The 21,167-nt window shown below is 63.7% G+C and overlaps 1 protein-coding gene and 1 long non-coding RNA gene across 10 annotated transcripts in view; one reads left to right on the forward strand and one right to left on the reverse strand.

The window, feature by feature from the left end:
- TNS3 (tensin 3) overlaps window positions 1–21,167 on the reverse strand; it is a 190,124-nt gene that overhangs the window by 24,955 nt on the left and 144,002 nt on the right. The gene's annotated exons all lie outside the window — the stretch shown is intronic.
- LOC138845819 (uncharacterized) lies at window positions 16,085–20,280 on the forward strand. Its single transcript, XR_011382997.2, has 2 exons — window positions 16,085–17,794; window positions 19,671–20,280. It is a non-coding gene; the product is annotated as an uncharacterized LOC138845819 (long non-coding RNA).

Here is a 21,167-nt window from a genome sequence, read left to right on the forward strand (position 1 = left end):
AAAGGAGGAACTCACTGCAGTCAGAACTAGCTATGCAGTCAGAAATCACTCATGTTAACTTTATAAATGCCCAAGGCTTAGAGTTTTGCAAAAAAACGAAAAGACAAAAATGCAGGCAGGCACAGAGCCTACACTCTGAGGGCTGCTGTGCACAACATGGAAATGCAGAATTTTAAAACCAGCTCAAGAGCTGGGGTCGGGGGTGGGTGTCTGGATCCCAGGAGCGCGTAGACCCCAGATAAAGGACTTGGTCTCTGCTCTCCCGGCTTCCGCCTCATCTGGAGGACGTGCAGACCCAAGGACAAACGAGGGTTACAGACAACCCTCGTTCTCACTAAAGGGAAGGGGGCAGGAGATGCGGTAAGTGGCCAGAGTGTGAGGGAGGGATGCTGCCGGCCTGGCGGGGGACGGCAGAGCGCACTCAACAGCCAGGCAACACCACAACCTGGGAGCCGCCTACCGGAGAACGCCACACCGGCTGCCTCTGGTGCAAAGTCAGCAGCTGCACTCTCAGCGGGGACCGGGCACACCCACGGCCACTAGACCAATGCCAGAACTGTGGTTGGCGGATTTCGCTCTCCCAGGACAGCCAGGGCTTCCTGGGCCCAAACCTCCAGGCAAAGCAATGGCCCAGAGACACATGAGAGATCCACTGTAGCCTCTGCCACTCAGCCACTGACCCATGGAGCGCAGCTGCCAAGGAGGCCCAACAGAGTCAGTGATGTGCCAATCATGCAGTCCTGGAGAGACAGAAGCACGGCAGCCAGGCCTGGGGGGGCGGGGTCAGGATCTGAGACCAGGCGACTCAGGTACACATTTCCTGCAAGGCTTGTCTGAACCCTAAGCAAAGGCCCGGCACTGGAGGTGTAGTCCCTGCACGGCGCAGCCATAGGGCCCTGGCTTCACTCCGCCCCTTCCCCTTGGGCTGTGGGAGCCTGGGAAGCGTTGCACCCTGCTGTGCAGGAGAGGGGACCAAGGTGTACAGTTCAGGTCACCTCTGAAGTGCCCCTGTCCACTGTTCTGCTGGAAATCTAGGAAAGCCACAGATCTGAAAACCCTAGTCCAAGGACAGGCAGAACCCACGGAGCTGCTGCCCTGGCTTGCCAGGTGCGCCTGGTGCTCCTGGTTAAACTACAGGTAGGGGGACCGGCGCCGTGGCTCACTTGGTTAATCCTCCCCCTGCGGCACCAGCATTCCATATGGGCACCGGATTCTGTCCCGGTTGTTCCTCTTCCTGTCCAGCTCTCTGCTGTGGCCCGGGAGGGCAGTGGAGGATGGCCCAAGTGCTTGGGCCCTGCACCCGCATGGGAGACCAAGAGGAAGCACCTGGCTCCTGGCTTTGGATCGGCGCAGCGCCGGCCGTAGCGGCCATTTGGGGGGTGAACCAACGGAAGGAAGACCTTTCTCTCTGTCTCTCTCTCTCACTGTCCAACTCTATCTGTTAAATAAAAAATAATAATAAAAATAAAGTACAGGTAGGAATGACAAAACCAGGCCAGCATCGTGGCGCAGCAGGTAAAGCTGCCATCTGCAGTGCCAGCATCCTATGTGGGCATCGGTCTGTGTCCCAGCTGCTCCTCTTCTGATCCAGCTCCCTGCTGATGGCCTGGGAAAGCAGTGGCTGAGTGCCTGGGCCCCTGCCACCCATGTGGGAGACCTGGAAGATGATTCTGGCTCCGGGCTTCGGCCTGGCCCAGCCCCGGCCATTGTGGCCATCTGGGGAGTGAACCAGCAGATGGAAGACTTTCTGACATAAGTAACTCTCTTAAAAAAAAAAAAAAAGTCAAACAAAACAGAGAGGGGCACAGGGGCTGAGCGTGGAGCTCTGCACCCAGAGGAGCCCAGGAGAGGCTGGGGCCCCGGCGTGTGCAGTGTCTCCAGCTGTGCGGCCACCCTCCGAGAGGACACGATGGCACCGGCTCTCCCAGCCCGAGCCTCCGGCCGGGCCACAGAGGAACTGTACTCCCTGCTCTCTGCGATGATGGGGAGGTAGCCGGGGCCCACTGGGGCTCGGGAGGCTCGAAGCCTGAACAGCAAAGTGCAGCCCTGCACCCCTCCCCCATCCCCGCCCCGGCGGCTGTGACACAGCGTGGCGGGAGCCCGCGCCTCGCCCTGTGTGGCTCTCTCCCTCCAATCATCGGGCCCCATCTTTTTGGCCTCATCCAGTTGAGCCATTTTCACCAAGGCCCCGTCCCCATACACCCGGCGTGGCAGTAACTTTCCTCCCTCTTAGTACCTCCGACGCAAGACCCTGGAGAAGACCCTTGCAACAGTTGGGACCAACGACCAGACCACAGCAGGAGTGGACACACGGATGGGGTGTGGTGGGGATGGTGGGTGCCCTGAGAAGTCTGGGGGGCCTCGCAGCCCCGCCCCTCAAGGGTGCCCAGCGGGGGCTGCAGCAGATGCTGCCGTGGGGGGGGGTGCAGGCTGCTCCTCCCCCTGGGAGCTCAGGAATGTCACCCGAGGTCTCCCCTCTGCCTCCACTTCCTGCACTTCCTCCGCGCAGAGCAGGGGTGAGGAGGGTCACCACCCTTTCCCAAGCCATCTATTTTTATGTCCCTGTTCCAGCAGCTGCAGGAGGGCTCCGTGGGAAGCTGGAGACCACGGGCTCCCCCAGGCCACTATTTACACGACATGGAAGAGGACAGCAAAAAGGAAGCCAGAGGCTCCCAGGCCGGCCCCCTGCTCCCCTCTCCTCCAGGGTCTCAGGTCTCGGGTCTGGATGCCTGGCCACAGGGGCCACCTACAGCGACTGCCCTGCCTGGCAGATTGCAAATTCCAGAGGGAGCCAAAGCCCTGGGGTCACGCCTGGGGTCACGCCTGGGGTGGGAGTCTTATCTGAGTGGCAGGAACCACAGCTTTCTGGGCAAAAACCAGGACATAGGATTTCAACTCTTCTCTCAATCATCATTTTCCTGTCTTAACTTAATAAAAATGTTAACAAGCGTAGTGAAATCATTCACTCATATATCAGTTAATAATTACAAATTCCCCTTACTTTTCATGTCACCATTAATGGAAAATAAAATAAAATTAGCCGTCAATCTACTGCATCTCTAGGCGCAGTGTCATCTGACCTGCAGAGCCAGTCTTCTGACCACAAATAAACGTTAGTAAGGGAATACCCATCTATCCATCCGTCAATCACCTATCGTCTCTCTGTACCCAGCCACCCACCCATCATCTGTCCGGCAGGGAGTTAGAAACCAGCCTCCGGCAGGGAGTTAGAAACCAGCCTCCGGGTAGGAGGGGACAGCGTGCAGCAGCTCGCCTGGGAAGCAGCATTTTGCCGCAAGTCCTGCCCACACCCCTGTCCCCGCGTGGGCGGCCCCAGCGCGCCCCCAAGTACCCTAGGAAATCCTCTCTGCGGGGGCCAAGTGGGCTGCCTCTTCTGTAACAGGAAAACCCTGGAGGACGTTCCCCAATTTCACACCCAGCAAACCCTGGTACCAGGGAAGAGGGTGAGGAAGAGGAGCGGAGGGAAGACCCCGACCCCACTGCCTCTACGCTCAGTCCGAGTCCAGACGTTGCCCTCAGCGGCCAGGCCTTTCCTGAGCCGCCCGCCGGCCCGGCAGGTGCATCCTCTCCACTGAACCACGCGAGGCGCTTTCTCCAGACAGACTGCTCCCGTCTGAGGGATGCCCCGCCCACCCCACCTGCCGGCGGCTTTGCCCACCACTCCTGTCTCACACCTGCCGTCTTTCTTGTGCAAAGACAAGAACCTCACTGCAGCCACCAATACCCCCCACCCCTCCATCTCCCTTCTCCCCTCCCTGCTGGCACCCCTGGGACCATTACATAGTCGCATGGTTTCCATCACTTGGAAGAATTCTGGAAGACGGGACAGGAGCTGATCTCCCTCCTCCCTGGTTCCAGGTGTAGGAATCGGGGCTGCTGGGGGAGGTGGTGCCGGGCACTGCCACAGGGGCTGAAGCTCAGGCCCTCTCGTCCACAGAACTCCCCCCGAGGCCAGCTCAGGCCCTCTCGTCCACAGAACTCCCCCGAGGCCAGCTCAGGCCCTCTCCATCCACAGAACTCCCCCCGAGGCCAGCTCAGGCCCTCTCCGTCCACAGAACTCCCCCGAGGCCAGCTCAGGCCCTCTCCGTCCACAGAACTCCCCCGAGGCCAGCTCAGGCCCTCTCCGTCCACAGAACTCCCCCGAGGCCAGCTCAGGCCCTCTCCGTCCACAGAACTCCCCCGAGGCCAGCTCAGGCCCTCTCGTCCACAGAACTCTCCCGAGGCCAACTCAGGCCCTCTCGTCCACAGAACACCCCCCGAGGCCAGCTTAGGCAAAGGCTGGGACCTGGTTAGCGGTCTTTAAAGGAACAAGACTGCATGGAAGGCTCAGCAGTGGAGGGTCCTTAGCTTGCAGTTCTCCTGTGTCTAGTCCGTGGATAAAGACTTACCGCCAGCCTTTGGGACAGCAAAGGAAAGGCCAGCAGGCAGTTAGGGATAAGGGAAATTCATCATGAAGACCCCCAAGTGGAAGAGCGTGGAACCTGCACCTCGGCCCTAGAGACACTCCCCAAACACAGCAGAGGTGAAGAGCCCAGGGCCACACCCACGTTCTTTGATTCCTATGACACTTGATTCCTACGTGCTCTTCAGTTCAAAACCCACCCCCGACCCAATCCCACCAGGGTGGTCTCCCCAGGGTTGGGCTGCACCTCCCGGCCCACAGGGCTCTCACCCCCAGCTGGGCAGGAGGCCCGTCTGCCCAGCCAGATGACCTCCTTGAAGTGTCCTTGTCCCATCTGAAGCCTGCCCCTCTGAAACACCACACAGCAAGCAGCCGGCGTCCAGCAGGGACTCTGAGGGCGACACGGCCAAGGCCGCTTCTTCCCTGAGCTGGGAGTTCTGGAGCTGTCTGATACTTGGGGTCAGTTCCTCTGGGTGACCAGAACCACCCTCAGCAAGCTGCCAAGGGCTAGCCGCCACCAAACAACAAACAATCACTTCCTTCCCGCTGGGCGCTCGGAAGGATGGCACTGGGCGGGGCCTCACTTCCTGAGGCTACCTGGAGACCACACAGGCAGACGAGTGGGGGGCAAAGACCAGCCCTAGCAGGGGGGCTCCCCAAACCCCCTGAGCCTCAGCCACCCTCCGCCGCTCATCACAGTTCCGTTTTATTTTTACTGCGTTAAACACACACAAGGCAAGACTGACCCTCTTGGCCACAGCGGCACGGAGTACAACCACTGCACAGGGCAGCCGTCACCACCGCTCACGCTTCTACCTTGCACGCCCGAACTCCGCCCACAGAACACACACTGGCACCCACCCCAGCAGCTCTCAGAACTCGGGCGCTTAGGGACCTCACACAAGCCCCGTGCACCAGGCTACTGGACCGAGCAGTGTCCCTGTGAACCTGGGCAGAGTCCACCTTTAGGCTCCAGTGCAGGGCCCCAACTCTCCATAGTCGCACTTGCAACACAAAGCAGCCGTAAGGATGAGAGACTGGAAGCTGCTCCCCAGCGACAGGAATGGGGGAAGAGGCGGAGGAGCCCAGGCAGGCGGACGAGCCCCTGGCAGGCAAATGAGCCCCCGGCTGGCAGACGAGCCCCCGGCAGGCGGACGAGCCCCTGGCAGGCAAATGAGCCCCCGGCTGGCAGACGAGCCCCCGGCAGGCAGATGAGCCCCCGGCAGGCAGATGAGCCCCCGGCAGGAGGATGGCATCACAGGGAAGGACGGAGGCCCTGAACCCCGCTGGGGGTGGGTGGGCGCAGAGAGAATCAGGGGTTACTTTCACAGCCGAAGGAGACCTCGCAGAACCTGCTTAGAGATCTGGCCAGGAGGCTGGCAGGAGGCTCCCTGAGACCAGCGTGGGAAGGCACGGCCCTCCTGGGAAGGCACAGTATGCACACGGCCACATCAGCTGGAGAAGTTCAAGGTCCCCAGGTAATTCCAGTGCCATGACCACCCCCACCCCCATCCCAGAGCCCACCGCAGGACAGCGTCATGATTCTGTCTCCGGCAGAGCCCTGAAGAGCCCGGCTTCCCTCTTGTGCGTCTGCCTCGACCACCCAAGGAAGGGTCACTCCAGGGGCCCGCTCACCCGAGCAGGAAGCCCCGAGACGTCCACGCAATATCAGTTTCCCTAACCATGGCCTGACGGGGTGTAAGGTAGATTCGCACTGAGGAGTCAGGGGAAACCCGATCTGCTGGGGTCAACATCACCGGACCTGAATCCTGGGAACTCCTGGGAGGAGGTGCCCGTGGCTCAGAGCCCTGGCTCCGTGGTGCCCCGTGCTCCTGAGGGCGACCCTGGTCAGGTTCTGAGGCCAGGTCCCTCACTGGGAAGTGACCCCTGCGGCTGCCTTGCTGGGCCAGTGCCCCCCACCCGACCCCTCACTCGATGGGGTTACAGCTGGGACGGATGGGGCAGGAGTGTGCAGTCAGTGCCCTGGGGGCCCCTGCTGGGGGCTGCCGGGCCCCACGGAGCTCAGCCCTGCGTGGCCCTCCCCTCCCGACGCCTGCAGCATCTGGAAGCCACACACCGGACCCCACTGGGTACCAGCACCGCCCGCTTGGACTCACAGCCTCCAGAACCAGGCGCTAAGTGAGCCCCCCCTACCGCCCCCAGACCCTGTATTCACTTAGAGTAGTAGCAAACGGACCCCACAATCCAGCACCCCACGCCCGAGGGGCCTGCCAGGCTCTCAGAGTGGAGACATGACACGGCCTATATTCACAATCACCACTGGGGCAGTGCTTAATGAGCTGAGAACAGCAGGTACGAGGGTAGGCCATCGTCTGTCTACACTGGCGAGGAGGCCCGGGCTTATGGACTTTTCCTTCCCTGCACCCAGAGAGAGCTCCTGCGCATGCACTGCTGAGTTGCAGCGGGCTCCCAGCGTGGTCCCGGGCTCCCAGCGCAGTCCCGGGCTTCCCAGCGCGGTCCCGGGCTTCCCAGCACGGTCCCGGGCTTCCCAGCACGGTCCCGGGCTCCCAGCGCGGTCCCGGGCTTCCCAGCGCGGTCCTGGGCTTCCCAGCGCGGTCCCGGGCTCCCAGCTCCCGGGCTCCCAGCGCGGACCCGGGCTCCCAGCACGGTCCCGGGCTCCCAGCTCTGTCCCGGGCTCCCAGCTCTGTCCCGGGCTCCCAGCGCAGTCCCGGGCTTCCCAGCACGGTCCCGGGCTCCCAGCGCAGTCCCGGGCTTCCCAGCGCGGTCCCGGGCTTCCCAGCACGGTCCCGGGCTCCCAGCTCCCGGGCTCCCAGCGCGGTCCCGGGCTCCCAGCGCGGACCCGGGCTCCCAGCGCGGCTCTGAAGACCGAGCTCATCCCCGTCACGCTTGCTGCCCACAGCCGCGTGGCTCAGATCCTGGTGCCCCACGCGCTGTCTCCACTGCACAAACCAAGCGGCTTCAACGCCAGCGTCATCCTCTCGCAGTCTCGGAGGCTGGCGTCTGCGAGCACGGTGTGGGCAGGGCTGCTCCTCCCGCCGTGCGGACACGTTGTGCCCCTGCGTGCCGGCAGGGTCATTCCTGGGTGCTGACCTCCTCTCGGCATGACCGCAGCACGCGGGGCAGGCTGGGCCGGGGCTGGCCGTGAGGGACTCGCTTTCCCCGTGAAGGCCCAGTTTCTGGATACAGCCACGTGGCCAGGGCAGGCCGGGGCCTCAGCACGCGACCCTGGGGTGAGCGTGAGTCGGCCCCCAGGTGGAGGCGGGACTGGGGAGGCCCCCCCGCCAGGGCCAGGACGAGCCTGTGGATGCCACCCCCCCTCAGGGCTGGAGTTGGCGCTGCCAGGAACGGCGGCTTCTGAGGGCAGCGCGGGGATTTCCGCCGTGTTCCTTGCACACTGCGGACCGCAGCTCCAACCAGGCCGGGGCAGAGCTCCTGGGGATCAAATCCCGCAGGCCCAACCCCAGGGGGCCCCGAGGGGATGCCCTCGTGTGTGTGACAGGCAGGGCGCGTGCGCGTGCGGTGGGCGCGGGCGGAGGGCTTCACCGCACCCCGACTCTCCGTGGCACTGCTTTCCTTCGGGCTGGGTTTATTTCCCCTGCAGGCAGCGCCTGGTCAGCAGCCAGGGAGGACGCTGGGCTCTGGAGGCACCAGCAGGCCCAGCCCCGCTCCGGCGCGTCCCAACCTCGGGAATGCCGAGGCCACCAGTGGCGCTGGACACCCGCCAGGGCCGGTTCCAGAGAGCTCTGAAGAACTGCGCTGCTCCAAACGTGGAGGTCGACCAGCAGCCCTGTCCCCCGGCACGACCCACCCCAAGAAGAGACTCGGTGGGAGGGGGGACCAGGGAGCTCAGAAAGACCCTCCCCCGACACGGGCCACGGGGCCTGGCCACGCTGAGCCTCGTGCCCTTTCCACCGAGACTGAACTCCACGCCCAGGAAGAGCGCGTGCGGAACACCCAAGCGTCACCAGCCAGCACTTCCAGGGAGGACCCGCGGCCGAGGCCGCCCGCGCACACCACCGGCGTTCAGTGACCAACGCTCACCGAGAGCTCAGCTCTCCTGGACGGAGCCTCCTCGGCACCTCACAGACACGGAGACTGAAGCGTGGACCAGGACACCAGCACCCGGTCACACTCAGGGCGGCTGCCAGTCACCCTCAGACCGCACCCAGACCGGGCCAGGGTCTTGGTAATGACACTGACCCCATACGTAGAATGTAGCAGGACAGCATGGCAAACAGACACGCCTGAAAACACGCAAGACTGCGACATGCAAGAATGGGTAAACATGAGTTGTGTGATGGAAACTAGATGTGCACGCACACACTCAGACACGCACACATTCAGACATGCACACAGACACACGTCTAAACACACTAGGACACACATGCTGGACACACATGTATACATTCACATTCACACAGACAAGCACACACTCAGACATGTTCACACACAGGTACACAAATACATACACTTGGACACACATTCACACTCAGACATACACACATGTACACATATACGTGCACACTTGAACACACATGCACACAGACACATGCACACTTACATTCACACAGAGACGTGCACACATACGTGCACATATGCTCACTCACAAACAAACACACACACACACACACCAGCAGTCGCTGCAGTATCTAGCAGTGCCCCCCTTATCCTTGGTGATACCTGCTGAGACCCCCAGTGGGTTCCTGAAACCCAGGAGAGGACCCAAGTCTACAGACAAAGGGGCTTCAAAGTCCATGGGGAATACAGCTGAGAGATTATTTTGGTGCAAAATACTTTGAAACCCATGGGTGCGTTTTTCATAAATTCAGTCTTCGTGACTTTTTGAACAGTCTTCATATACTTTCCCCCCCCCACACTCACTCCTATCATAAAGCCTAATTCACAAGTCAGGCAGAGTGAGAGACTGGCAGCAGCACTCTTAACAAAGTGGGCCGATTATGCTAACAGCCGTAAGAAGTGCGGTGGGCTGGCTCCCTCGCTCGCTCTCTCCAACGCCCCGTTGTATTACACGGACTCAGGACACAGATCACTACCGTGGAGAGCACGGACAACTGCATCATAATTACAAGAAGAAAAACGGAAACGACTTGTTGTGACAAACAGCACTGAGAACAGTGGTTAAAGCTGCAGACAACATTCACCACGGTCAAGTGTCCGGGCAGGAAGCTCGGGAGAACCCACGTGGTCAAGCGCTCCCTCCCGGGGCACCAGCCCTGCAGCCGTGCACAGCAGCCTGGCCACCGTCCCCGCACTGCCCAGCACGGGCCACAGGTGAGGCAGTGCAGGCAAGGACCAGCTGGGAGGAGTCCCCTGCTGAGGGCTCCCGGCGGCGTGGCGGGTGTGGAGCGGTCCACGCGGCCAGTGGCTGGTGCAGGGCTGGGTGGGGGAGGCCTCCTGTGGCCCCGCCTCCCCCGTCCAGGTGCCTGGCTGGTGCAGGGCCCCATTTCTGAAACCTGAGTGCCTCTCACCACCCACCCTGCGCTGCTCCGACAGCCCAGGTGTGATGGGTGGGAAGAGACCGGGAGCCAGAGGCCAGAAAGGAGGGGAGTGGCCCAGATTGCAGAGGGGCTCCGGCGGGAAGGAGGGGGCAGCCCACACAGCTCCGGGAAGGAGAAGGAAGAGAGCTGGTGCCTGCAAACCCTCCCTGCAGGAGTGGCTGGAGGTGAGGTCCGGAAGGTGCGAGCGGAGGAACGCCAGGGCCAGGAAGAGGAAGGCCGTCCTCTGCGTGGGGAGAGTCACGGTCACTTCTGCCGGTGGCGCCCACAGCCTCGTCAATGCACTTCACGAGCGGGCAGGGTTGGAGTGGAATTTCTACACTCACCGCGGCGAAGCGCCGCCCCGACTGCGCAGGGCGCGCCAGTGCCTGGCAGTGGCCACTGAGAGGCCCCAGAAACGCGGCCTCTGCGTACCTCCAGCTGGAAGTGATGGAGACCCCCACCCAGGAAGGCCAGACACACACAGAAAACGGAGCACCTGTCCCTGCTCGGACGCGCACCCGACACTGCGTCCTGGCTCCGTCAGTACCTGGCGGCCACCGCGGTCGCCACCCGTGACCTTCTCCCGAGGGGAAACCACCCCGTCTTTGTGGGGTCTCCTCTTGCCCCTGCTGACTCTGGCCAATGGCCCAACCACGTGGGGTCGGGTGGCTCCTTCACCTGCCACCTGTCGATCCAGCCACCTGTACGCCAGCCGTGTTCACAGAATGTTCTGGCTTCACAGTCGGTTCTCACAAACGGGACCTGCATCAGTCTGAATCAACGGACCGCGTCCTAGGAGCATACAGCCTGCCGCCGACGTACGGGGGTGAAGTAGCCGGGAGCACTCGGGCTTCCTCTCCACTCACGCACAGCTCTCTAAGTGTCTCAGCGGACTCAGAGAGTCCTCCCAGCGACTCCACCACTCAGGTTTCCCTCACCATCACAGGACGCTCCAGACACGGCGTGGGAGCCACACGGATGGCGCTGATGGCAGAACCCAGGGACCACGGGCAACTGTGTGCTCCTCAGAGCCCACGCCGCCACCACGCACGGGGGTCCAACAGCCACATCTTCCAGGAGCAGATCTTACCTGGAGCCGGGCCCCTCCTGTCCCCTGCCCCTCAGTGCTGTAAGGGAGCCCCGGACCTCACCAGGGGCCCCTGGAAGCCACAGCTGCCCTGGCTGACCCAGCCCCTCCCTCCTCTACCTGAAGGAGGCACAGGTCTCCTTGCTGGGGGGCGGGGGGGGGGAGTACAGACAGGAGCTGGCTCCCTGCTCTTAGGTGATTTCCTGGCAAATCCACAGTGGGCGGTTGGACAGACAGAGACCCGGCTCTTCCTGGGAACAGTGATCCCGTCACCATTAAGACACAGCCTCTCCTGGGCACAGGGTGGCCGAGGCGTCCCCAGGAGTTCACAGATCAGAGCTGGCCAGGGCCTGCCCTCTGGGGACTGTCGGAGCAGCGTCCATGGGCCACGCCGCCTCTCCTCCCCATGCCGACCCCAGCACAGCTGCCAGCTCCCCACCTGTGGATGCAGGTAGCTTTCATGCGGCGGTGAGATGGGGAGGAGGGGGGCAAGCCGGGGTGGGGGCCAGCAGCCCCGACCAGCAATCCCCACTCCACGGAGAACAGCACTCCTCTTGCTCCCAGAGCACTTTCACATGGTTGCCCTAACGTCCTGCCCACATCGCAGAGACCCCCGTTCCTTGTAACGAGGATCATGGCAGAACCCAGAATAAAGGCTGCCTTTGGCTGAGGGCCTACTGTGCACCCCACACGCCTGGCTCAGTCTTCACACCAACGCGTCCACGTGGAAGGCGTGGAAGGGACGCCTGCTCAGAGGAAGCCAACAGGACCCCCCCCCCCCAAATCCTGCAGGTCCTGCAACAGCCAGCCCCTCCGCCCTGCACAGACCAGGAACTTGTCACACAGGTTTGCGCCAGGGAAGACACCTGCCGCCTCGCAAGCCCCTCCCTCCCAGGAATGGGGCTCTGCTCCCAAGGCCCCCGGCAGCCACGGGCTCCAGGCCTGCAGGCCGAGGACCCACAGAGCCCTCCAGCTCTCACCTCACCTCTGCGTTAGCAAAGCTCTCTCCATCCCAACCACACAACTTCTGAGACACCGACATTCCAATGGAATTTACGGAAAATTACTGCGCTGAACGCACAGGAAACCTTGAAGACACTGTCTCAGTCGCTGCCAGGGTGACACTCGGGACTCCCACACTGGCCTTGGGGCCACGGTGGAGTCTGGGGTCCCCTCCCTCCGGCTGACGCCGCGCAGCACTGACTCAGCCGCGGGCAGGCACGATCGCAGAGCCCACGGTGGCGAGGCCACACGCCCCAGGCTCCCCAGAGCCTGGCAAGGCCTTGTTGTAGGGGGCGGGGGGGGGGCAGCCCCAGCCGCCCATGGAGGGCGGGGAGCTCTGCTGACACAGCTGGGCCGTGCCAGGGAACGCGTTCTGTCTGGGAGCCATGGACTCGCTGGGAAACTCCTCGGACCGCTCCAAGCAGAGGCACAGCGGCGAGGGGTAGTGAGCACCCAGCGCCTGCTCCCGGGGCTTCTCCAGGGACTCCCTGTGCCGGGCAGGACAGACGCAGCCTGGAACGCAGCAGGCTGGCCCCCAGCAGGCCACGGCAGAGGAATGTGCTGGGGGAAGCAGCCCCGGCAGAGCTGTGCATCTGTAAACCAGGCTTTTGTTCCCAAGTGACCCGCGGGCAAGCAAGGACAAAGGGAGACTTGCCCGGAGGGAGAAGCCCTCCAGGCTCAAGGGCTGGGGCCTTTTGTCCCCAAGCCTAGGGGACTCAGAACTGCATCCAAATCACAAAGACTGCAGGCACTCAGCCCCGCCCCCACTTCCTGCCCCTAGACCTCCGCATCCCACTACACCAAGCCCACCACCCACCACCCACCCACCCACAGGGCAAGGATCAGGTTTCAGAAAGGAGGCTGGCTGAGGCCTTCGGAGCACAGTCCCAGCTTACCGCTGGGCGGGAAGGAGCCCCAGGTCCCAGTGTCCTGCTTACCTGGACACCTGGGGCCCGGTCAATCCATGGCAGGGCCCGGAAGGACGTGGGCCGCCTGCAAGCCGCTCTGCGCTTCTGTCCTAGGCAGCCCAGTGTGGTGCGCGGAGCCCCGGGTCCCCGCGGCCTTCCCCACCCACCCGGGCTGGGCTGGGCTCTGTGTTCCTGCCTGTCCCGGGGGAGTCAGGTCCCAGTCCCCAGGCCTCCCCCACCCACCCGGGCGGGGCTCTGTGTCCGGCGGGAGGCGGGGCGCCACCTCCAAAGAGGCCCATTCAGCGGCAGGCAGCGGCGAAAGAATCCCGGGACTGTGGGGCTGCCGCGGGCAGCCTGCCCAGCCAGTGCCTCCAGACACGGCCCCGCCTCGCTCCCACTGCCGGCTGCTTCCTTCTCACTTCTCTGCCCTCTCCCTCCTCCCTACCCCCACATCTCCCTGCTGAACACCACCGCAGCCCCACTCCTCCCCAGGGACAGGCAGCACGCCCCAACCCGGCCCTCCACAGGCAGCCACGGTGCCCGCGGACACTCACAATGGAGAGAAACTTCTAGCAGCCATATACAGCCAGAGAAGTGGAAGCCCGGGGCGTCTCACACGGAGGACAGCCCTGGTCAGCACGTTGCCCCCACCCCAGAGTGTACACCCCAACCCCTTTCCTAGTGGGACCCTTCATTTCTGCCCTGGTCTGGCTACTAACTGCAGCAGGGCATCCCAGGCCTGCCCTGAGCACCCAGGAGGAGCCCAGGGCCTGCCCTCAGCTCTGCCCTCAGTCCCAGGAGGAGCCCAGGGACCCTCTAACAGTGGATCCCAGCCCGTCCCTGCGCTGTCCAGCCCTACAGACCTCCTTCCCCGGCTGCACCGGGCTGTGGCTTCCTGGCAGGCCCTGCTGGCACAGCGGGTCTCTCAGCCCCTGCCAGCCTCCGCCTGGTTAGCAGCCGGGCCTCCCGCGGGGCTGAAGGCAGTACTTGTGCTCTGCGGCCGGGGAGGCCGTGGCACAGGCCCCGCCGTGGCGCAGGGCTCGAGGTGCCATGTCCTCCAGCCAAGCAGAAGGAAGCGCCGTGTTCTGAGGCCCCAGATTGCCTGTCACACGTCCAGAGCCGGCACAGCGACGGTGTCTGATTCAGGCACCCCTCGAGGGGCGGCACACAAGGGACGTGTGGGTCTGGAGTCACCCACCCTTCAGACTCCAGCACTGCCTGGAAGAGGACTCGGTCCCTGGTGTCCCCAGGGCGGCTCCTCCGGAGGACACTGCAGACGCGGCTTCCAGAGCACTGCAGCCCACCCGGCCCCGCCGGCTAAGGCCCCGGAGACCCCCGGGAGCCTCCTCCCACGGTCAGAGCGGGCACTTCCTCAGGTTGCTCAGGTGTGTGCCAGGCCACAGGTGGACAGGCTCTCGGAGGCAGATGGACAGCCTTTCCCGGGGCCCTGCACCGAGAAGAGCGGTGGGGGCAGCCAGTGGGGACGGTGCTCCGGGGCTGGGTCCCGTTCCCTCTGCCATGCCATGGGCTTTGTGGGGCGCAGGGAGAGGCACACACCCCGAGACCCTTCCTCCCGCCTCTGTTCTCTGCTCGCGCAGCCCCAGGGACCACAGTGACACCAAGGTCGTGCCCCCGGCACAGCTACCTACTGGTGAGGACAAATTCTACATTTCCTTCCCTGAAACTCAGCCAAGCCCCCCTACCCCCACCAGGATCTGTCTCCTGGGGAGAGAACAGGACAGGGACACCCCCATGCTGGCTCTGCACTAGCCGAGACCACCACCAACCCACCGCCACCCTGCAGCCGGACACCGGTCAGATGCTCTGGAGACGACAGCCCCGCAGCCGGGCAGGACCGCCCTGGCCTCAGGAGCGTGGGCACCTGTGCAGGTCGCCCATCCCTCTGTCCTCCCACATCTCCCAGGCCCTCGGCAAGGCAGCTGCTGGAGTTCCTGGAGTACAAAGACACAGAAAGACCACCTCTCCCCTTACGCTCACTCACTGGCAAACAGACTTCAGTCCAGAACCTCATCTGTGCTGGGTGCTGCTGGGCCCGGACCCAAAGCTCACAAGGAGCCCGGGCGTCAACCCCGCTATGAGATGAGAGGGGCAGGTGTGCTGACATCAGGGAGCTGGGCCGGATGCCAGCCCCATCCCCAGGCACCGGGCAGCTTGGCTGCAGCAGGGACCCCGGAAGCAGGGCCAGCTGCTCAACTGTGGGGCACTGACTATGTGGGGCACTGACAACACGTGGAGCTTGCCTGGGAGGGAAGACAGGAAGGGGGAGGGGAGCAGGGAGTGGGGCGGAAGCTTCTGCAGGAAGATGCGGGAAGACGCGGACATCCGGGGCTGTGAGCGATGGAGCACAACACAGGAAGGGCTCCCTCCCTAACCAGGGTCTGGCCTGTCTCACCCAACGCTTTCAGCCAGCCCACCCTGCTGCCTGCAGCCTTGCGGGTCTTTGGGGCCCGTGCTCCATCCCCTCTAGCACCCCCAGCCGTGAGCACATCCCACACAGCGGGCATGCGCTGGGTACTTCCCAGGGCTTGCTACGGCACGCAGGACAGGAAGCCGGATGCTTCGTGTGTGCATCGACACATGTGCTGGCCACGGCGTGGGAGGAAGCCTCGGGACCACTTGCAAGTCCTGCCTTCAGCAACAGGCTCTGTCCCAGCGAAGCTGGGTGAGGAGGGGTCTTAGGATGGCCCCTGGGGACCAGGCACAGCACAGTGTGGTCCCCGGAGCTGCTCCGGCAGCTTTCTCGGCCTCTGAGAGTCACCTGCCCGCCAGCACCCAGGGGAGGCCCCACGCGGGACGGCCACTCACGCTTCTGCAGAGCAGAGTGAGAACCAACGCCAGTGCCAAGCCCTGGACTGGACTTGGGCTTCAGGCTCCCCAGGAAACAGCAAGCCCCAAGCTGGTCCCACGGACCCCTGCCAGGGGAGCCGCCCAGGGCGGCCCCCACGAGACCCACAGGCCCTTCCTGTTTCTAAAGGAGGAGACCGGTGGTTACCTGACGGCAGTTTTCCGTAAGCTCACTCGTTTTCTTTCTCCACTCACGTGTGTGAGAGCACACGGACGCCCGGCTCCAGGCACAGAGCAAGTGCACACCTGTGCGACCCCCTCCTGTGCCGGGCTCTGCGTCTCAACCACCAAGGGCAGGAGATGCTTGGGGAGACACGGCGCGATGGTGGCTGACCCAGGCTTCACACCGACTGGCTCCCTCCAGTCCCCGGAGGGCCTAGGGGGCCTGAGCAGCCACGGACACCGAGGGACAGCTTCACACGCTGCATCAGAGGCAGGCAGCTCCTGCACCTAGCCAGGAGGGCGCGGCCAGCGCTCGCCTCGGGGAGAAGCCAGCCTCACCTGGGGTGGGAGGGCACCAATGACTCTTGCTAACACCCCCAAAGGCTCTGACAGGCAGGACCCAGCCAGAACGAGTGAGGCGAGGCCAGATGCGTACTGATGGCTACAGGCTTCTCAGGGACCCAGCCCAGCCGGCCCTACTGGCCACTCAGGCTCCAGCATCCTCAGGTGTGCCTGGGAGCGCTGGCCCAAGGGCACATTCCTGGGAGCTTCTGTCCCTGATGCAGGGGACAGGGCCCCAGGGGACGTGAGTGAGGCCAGCAGCAGGAGGAGAGAGCTTCCAGGGAGGCACCCTGACAGGTGTCACGCTCTGCCCCTTGCCACCCCGCCCACGCTCTCCCACCCCCACCCCCACCCCAGGAGGTACACTACCTGCTCAGAGCTTCGAGGAGCGGACAAGCTCCGGCCTGAGCTGTGTCCAGGGCTGCTATGGGCTCGGATGCCACACCTGCCCCAGGTCGCTGTGGACTGAGCTCTGCGCCAGACCCAGGGCCGACCCAGTTAATGCTTCGACGAGACGACACATCTTGAATTAAAAACCTAAACCTGAAGACACGTTTTTGCTACAGGATCACCTCAGACCCAACACTACGAGACTGTGCGACACCACATGGAGTCCACACTCTTATTCCGTGTACGTTTCAAAGATGCTTCTTTCTGCAAGACCACAGAGCTACAGGCGGGACCGGCAGGTGGGGCCTGAGCCCACTCGCCCTCCGCCACCCCACCCAGGGTGCTGAACACAGTGGCAATGGCAAAACTCCCGTGCTCATCAGAGTCGCTTCTGCTCACTGAGGGTCAAAGGCCGTCCAGGGGGCGGTGGGGATGGAAGGAGACGATGGAGAAATACCACAGCCTCGAAGCCAACAGCCAGCAAGCAAGAGCACGCATCTGGCGCGCTCAGAATTCCTGCACTCTGGCGAGGAGCCTACCAGGCCTGCGGACTCTGGACGGGGCGTGTGCCCAGCACGCCGGCCCCGAGTTTCTCAACTTCATTCCATGCAAGGGAACTCACGGTCTCACGCCAACGGCTCCTCGTATCCACAAGCCCGCGCCACCCGCCCCACCCCAGGCACCTGCCCCGATGTTCACTCTTAAGTACGTTTGGCACCAGCCAAGGTTCCCTCTGCGTGGTGTGGGGCCAGGGGAGGCTGTGGCATTCACTGATCCATGGCCGTTTGCCACTGGGGGTTCTTTTGCATGCACGGAACGCAAGGACGTGTGCAGGTCTGCCCGGCCCCACCTGCCTGGACACAGGCAGGTGCCCCTGAGGGCAAACACAGGCACGGGTGCTCTCCAGGGTCAGAGCACTGCATGGTCATCCGGGCCCCCGCACACGCCGCAGGTTCACACGCGGGACATACGCTGACCATGCTGCCAACAGTCCCACTCAAGGTCGCTGAGGACAGAGAAAGAGGGTTCGGGTGCAGGGAAGAAGACAGCAGGATTTTCTGACTCGTCAGCTTGCAGAGGGCAATCTCACTCACCGCCTGAAGACTCTCGTGGCTTTGTCCCACGTCTCAGTCAGGTACTCCTGGAGGCCCCTTTCACCTTCCCTCCACGTCTGCCCTGTGACACCCAAGCCCCCAGCAAGCCCCTCGCTGCCCCAGAGCTGGCTGTTCTCCTCCCCCACCAGCCTCCGGAGCAGGCAGCCGGGACACAGTGCCTCCCTGGGTCTGCACAAAGCCTCGGATGCAGGGCCACGGCGAGGAGACCCTGTGCCGGGGGGGGCAGCGAGGAGATCCTGTGCCGGGGGGGGGGTGGCAGTGAGGAGACCCTGTGCCTGGGCGGGGGGGGGCACAGTGAGGAGACCCTGTGCCTGGGCGGGGGCTACAGTGAGGAGACCCTGTGCCCGGGCGGGGGGGGGCACAGTGAGGAGACCCTGTGCCTGGGCGGGGGCTACAGTGAGGAGACCCTGTGCCTGGGCTGGGGGGGGGGGGGCAGCGAGGAGACCCTGTGCCTGGGGGGAGGAAGGGCAGTGAGGAGACCCTGTGCCTGGGCGGGGGCACAGTGAGGAGACCCTGTGCCTGGGCTGGGGGGGGGCAGTGAGGAGACCCTGTGCCTGGGGGCGGGGGCAGCGAGGAGACCCTGTGCCTGGGCGGGGGCACAGTGAGGAGACCCTGTGCCTGGGCTGGGGGGGGGCAGTGAGGAGACCCTGTGCCTGGGGGCGGGGGCAGCGAGGAGACCCTGTGCCTGGGCGGGGGCACAGTGAAAAGACCCTGTGCCCAGGTGGGGGGTGGGGCACAGTGAGGAGACCCTGTGCCTGGGCGGGGGCACAGTGAGGAGACCCTGTGCCTGGGCTGGGGGGGGGCAGTGAGGAGACCCTGTGCCTGGGGGCGGGGGCAGCGAGGAGACCCTGTGCCTGGGCGGGGGCACAGTGAGGAGATCCTGTGCCTGGGCTGGGGGGGGGCAGTGAGGAGACCCTGTGCCTGGGGGCGGGGGCAGCGAGGAGACCCTGTGCCTGGGCGGGGGCACAGTGAAAAGACCCTGTGCCCAGGTGGGGGGTGGGGCACAGTGAGGAGACCCTGTGCCTGGGCGGGGGCACAGTGAGGAGACCCTGTGCCTGGGCGGGGGCACAGTGAGGAGACCCTGTGCCCGGATGGGGGGGGGGCAGTGAGGAGACCCTGTGCCTGGGCTGGGGGGGGGGGCAGCGAGGAGACCCTGTGCCCGGGAGCAGGCCCCCAGAGGCCCACCCTGCTCTCCAGAACGCTGAGCAGGCACCGCAAGTCGCAAACACAAGAGACGTCCTCCTGAGCGACACACAGGAACTGCCCCCCATTGTCACGGGAGTCCAGCTCCCCCACCTCACACCACTTGTGGGTGCTCAAGGTCACGGAATGTTCTAGACCGCCCTGGGCGCGCCTCCTCTCACTGCGCTCAGCTCAGCCACAAACACCGTCTTCAAGCCGGGGGCATCAGGAACGGGAGGTTTCCAGTGAGGCTGTGGGTTTTGTTTTCTCCTCTATTTAAGAGTATCCCCGGGGCTGTCTCCGGCTCAGACCTCCCTCTACTTCCTTCTCTCCTCCCAAGCAGGTTGGGGTTCGGCGGCCCGGCGGCCCCTCTGAGGCTCACGTCTGAGGGCCACGCGGCCACGTCTGCGAAGCGGCCACACATGGCCAACCCCCCCCCCCCCCGCCCAGGGCTCCGGTGTTGGGAGCTGGGCCCCAGCCAAGGTGGCAAAACAGGGAGGCCGAGGGACCCTTGGGAGGTGGGGCGCGGAGGGAGGTCCTGGGGTGACCAGGGGCATGCGGGGGCGGGGGGCCAGCACCCCCCTGCCTGTCTTGCCCCTGAGCCCTGAGCCCCAGCTGCTCCCCTCTCCTGCCGGGTCCTCGCCAGAGCTGGTGCAGGCGCCGTGCCCTGGAACCTCCCACGCCGTAGCTGATGACCTCTTCGGTTCTCTGCAGTCAGCCGCCTCAGGTACCAGGAAAACGCGCATCATGGAGCAGCTATGCAAGGATTTCAAACCCGAGGGCACCAGCACCACACTCAGCTTTCACTCCCGCTTCTCACCAACCTCCCCGAAGTCAGTGAAGCTGACTCACACACGGGCCACCCTGAGGGCTGCATTCCAGGCCCCTGCACGAGGGGCCTGGGTGGGTGGGACGGCCCTGCTGTCCTCATGGTGCCTGCGGCTGGTCCACCCCGGCCAGGCCCGTCCCTGTCCCTGATCCTCGCACTGTCACAGCGTCTAGTTGATTGCGACTCCCAGGTCGGGCGCTGGGCAGTGGTCAAAGCTCGGAACTCCAGCATCCTGTGTCACGGTCCTGGGTTCGAGTCCTCTCCCTGCTCCCAATCCCAGCCTCCTGCTAATGCGCACCCTGAAGGCGACAGCTAATGGCTCCCATACTTGGGTTCCTGCCACCCATGTGAAAGACTCAGACTGGAGTCCAGGCTCCTGGCTTTGGCCTGGCTCAGGCCCAGCTGTTGTGGGTATTTGGGGAGTGAATAGTGGCCAGAGATCTCCATCTCTATTTGTCTGCCTTTCAAATAAATAAATATAACTAATTAACTGAATTACAACAGCCTCTTGGCAGAACTCAACAGTGTTTGAGTTCCTATTTAAGCATCAATTACACAAGTTAATGTCTGTCCACCACATTCCCGGAGTGGGTAAGGCACGGGGCACAGCCCTCCTGGTTCAGACCCACCAGAGCCAGACCACATGCGCGTGGAGTGACTCCCTCCCCCCACCCCACGCTCCACTGAGGTCTGAACGCGGCCCCGAAGCCCACGCGTGGGAAATCCATTCTGTCGTGCACCAGAAGTAGGCAGTGCTGTCGCCGTGGGAGGGGGTTGTTATACGGGGGCTCGGCCTCTGTCCCTCTGTCTGTCCCTCTGTCCCTCTCTGTCTGTCCCTCTGTCCCTCTCTGTCTGTCCCTGTCCCTCTGTCCCTGTCTGTCCCTCTGTCCCTCTCTGTCTGTCCCTCTGTCCCTCTCTGTCTGTCCCTCTGTCCCTCTCTGTCTGTCCCTCTGTCCCTCTCTGTCTGACCCTCTGTCCCACTTGCCCACGTGATGCCTCCACCACAGAAGATATGGCAAGAGGTTCCCACGTGACGCAGCCCCTCAGTCTGACTCCCCAGCCTCCAGAACCAGGGGCCAGGTCCAGTTCTGCTCAGTACAAGTTACCCAGTCTGCACCACTCAGATGGCCGGAGCCACTCCAGGCTCCTGACTGGAGTCGCATCCACCACCGGCTTCCCCCCGCGGTGCTGCGGCTCACATTCTGGTTTCATGAACACGGCTCGCTGAATGTCCCGGTGGCCCAGGCCGGGATCCCAGGAACCCGTTCTCCTTCAATCCTCGCAAGCCCTAGGGCTGCAGGGAATCACACATCCGTCACGGAGAGGATGCCAGGAAGGCGCAGAGGGGCGGGGCCCTGCCTGGGGTCACCTGTTAGGAGGAG

Source organism: Oryctolagus cuniculus, chromosome 16, assembly GCF_051225735.1.
Source record: "Oryctolagus cuniculus isolate XC-2025 breed Fujian yellow rabbit chromosome 16, ASM5122573v1, whole genome shotgun sequence".
NCBI classification, from domain to species: Eukaryota; Metazoa; Chordata; class Mammalia; order Lagomorpha; family Leporidae; genus Oryctolagus; species Oryctolagus cuniculus.